Source organism: Mus caroli, chromosome 17 (genome assembly GCF_900094665.2).
Source record: "Mus caroli chromosome 17, CAROLI_EIJ_v1.1, whole genome shotgun sequence".
NCBI classification, from domain to species: Eukaryota; Metazoa; Chordata; class Mammalia; order Rodentia; family Muridae; genus Mus; species Mus caroli.
Window position 1 is genome coordinate 30329577 of NC_034586.1, and position 2335 is coordinate 30331911.

General features: G+C 43.2%; 1 protein-coding gene and 1 pseudogene across 1 annotated transcript in view; both read right to left on the reverse strand.

Annotated features, from left to right (window-relative positions):
- LOC110312198 (H-2 class I histocompatibility antigen, L-D alpha chain-like) overlaps positions 1-2335 on the reverse strand; it is a 32389-nt gene that overhangs the window by 25747 nt on the left and 4307 nt on the right. The gene's annotated exons all lie outside the window — the stretch shown is intronic.
- On the reverse strand, positions 273-1267 carry LOC110284028 (annotated as a pseudogene).

Consider the following 2335-nt stretch of genomic DNA (forward strand, 5'->3'; position numbering starts at 1 on the left):
TTCCCTGTGTCCTTGTGACCACAGACTCTCAGCATGTGCCTCGTAGTGAGGGAGAGAGCAGAGGCCAAAGGTGACACAATCAATATAAAATATCAATTAGTCCCACAGTCCCATCCTCTCCCAACAGATACACACAGCATAGTGACACAGATTCTGGAAGATTCCTCATCTGCCATTTATTTCTTAAAACAAACAAACAAATAAACAAACAAAAAACCTCCAAGTATTCTCAATTCATCAATGCAACAAGCAATAAACCCTCAGGTCAGGATGTTAATAATCAAGGTCACATTCAGATTCTTATAATCAGTGTGTGAGGAGCTGCAGCTCAGGGCAGCATGGAGCAGGAGCGCTCTGGGGGCTGTCCCTGTCTAGGGTAAAACAAAACAAATGTATATGCATATGTACATGTATGTATTCATATCACAGTACAACTCAGGTTGCCAGAAGATTTCTCTGGAGGAGCTATTCCCAGAGCTCCTAACATCTCCAGCTTCACTTTAATGGCCTCAGGACAATCCTGTCCCCTACACTAACTTGGATCGGAGCGTAGTCTCTTACTTTTCCACCTGTGAGAAGAAAAGCTGTGAGAGTTCAAGGAAGATCTTGACACGAGGAAGTTCCCAGAACTGACAGTAGACCCAGTTGGAGACAGTAGCAATGGGAGTGTGGCCGTGTTTCCCATTAATGAGCAGAGCACACTGCTAAAGGAGGCTGAGAGAAAACTCAGACCCTGCCCTTTCCTACCTGTGTTTCTCCTCCTCTTCATCACAAAAGCCACCACAGCTCCAATGATAATCACAGCTCCAAGAACAACCAGAACAGCTATGATTACCATGTGGGAGTCTGTGGGTGGAGGAGGATCTGGGAAGGACAGGTACAGGAAATGAAGGTGAGGGTTATGACCCCAGCTCTCAGCCCTAACCAGCTCAGGGTCTTCAGAAGGCTCCAGCTTTCCTGACCCCAGTTCAGCACCCACACCCTCCTTACCCCATCTCAGGGTGAGGGGCTCAGACAGCCCCTCATGTTCCACATGGCATGTGTACTTCTGCTCCTTCCCAAGAGGCACCACCACAGATGCCCACTTCTGGAAGGTTCCATCGCCAGCAGGCCTGGTCTCCACAAACTCCATGTCCTGGGTCAGGTCCTCCCCATTCAACTGCCAGGTCAGGGTGATGTCAGCAGGGTAGAAGCCCAGGGCCCAGCACCTCAGGGTGACATCACCATGAGATCTGGGGTGATGGGTCACATGTACCTTTGGGGGATCTGTGTGGAAGATTTAAGAAATCCCACAATTAACATGACAAACTGAAATCTACACAAGACTCAGTTAAATCAGTAATTACACTGAACTATGTGTCTGTATGAACACTTCAACTGTCATGGCACTAGTGACCTGCAGGCACAGAACACAGAACTGCACATTTTCCTGGAGGACTCAGAAGCTAAGAGGGAATCCACATGAGCCAGTGGGTCAAACATGGCTATCCTTATGTGATGTTCAATAGCATGACAGAGGTAGTCAAAGAATGGAAGAGGGAATGGAAAATAGGAATTTTTTTTTTTTGCACCACCACCACAAATTTGAGTTCTAAGGGGTAGTGAGCTGATAATATTTTTGAAAAAAGCAATCACCAAATTACAACTATACTATTTACCATTTTCACAAACTTTCATTGCCAATAACAATGTAAAACAGAAAATATTACAATACTGATTGCTTGAATTACTAGAAAATATTTTCTGATTATTAATGATGTAAAGCTATGGTGACATAATGTAAGACTTAATGTAGCCCAACATTCTAAAAATTAAACTACTATTGCTTTTTGTGGATACCAATGAACAGATTTGAGGTCCTATAGCATTTGTCACTGTGCATGCTGTGGTATAGAGTGAACTTTGTTCTTTACATTTCTTGAGTGATTAACAGTATAAGGAAAAGATGAGGATGCACACATGTATGCACGCAGGTAGTTATGTCAGGATGAGGAGGTGGTGCTAAGATTCATAAAATGTGCATGTGGATAGCTAGATTACTGGGGATACAAAAAATTAAATAGCTATGTTGCATACATGCATCCACAGTTCAAGGTTTTCTCATATCCTTCATTCTGCACTTGGTATGTGCACTATAAGAGTAAAAATCAGACCAAGAAAAATAACTTAGTTGTGGTCAAATGATTAGGTGGTAGCTATAATAAACTTCACAGATTTAGGAAAAGTGNCTTTGAGGATGCCATGTGTGGACCTGGTGTTCATCACAATGTTTAAACCTCAGAACACTTCATGAAAGATTATGTGCTTGTTCTCCCATGCATGATAGGAAGCAGAA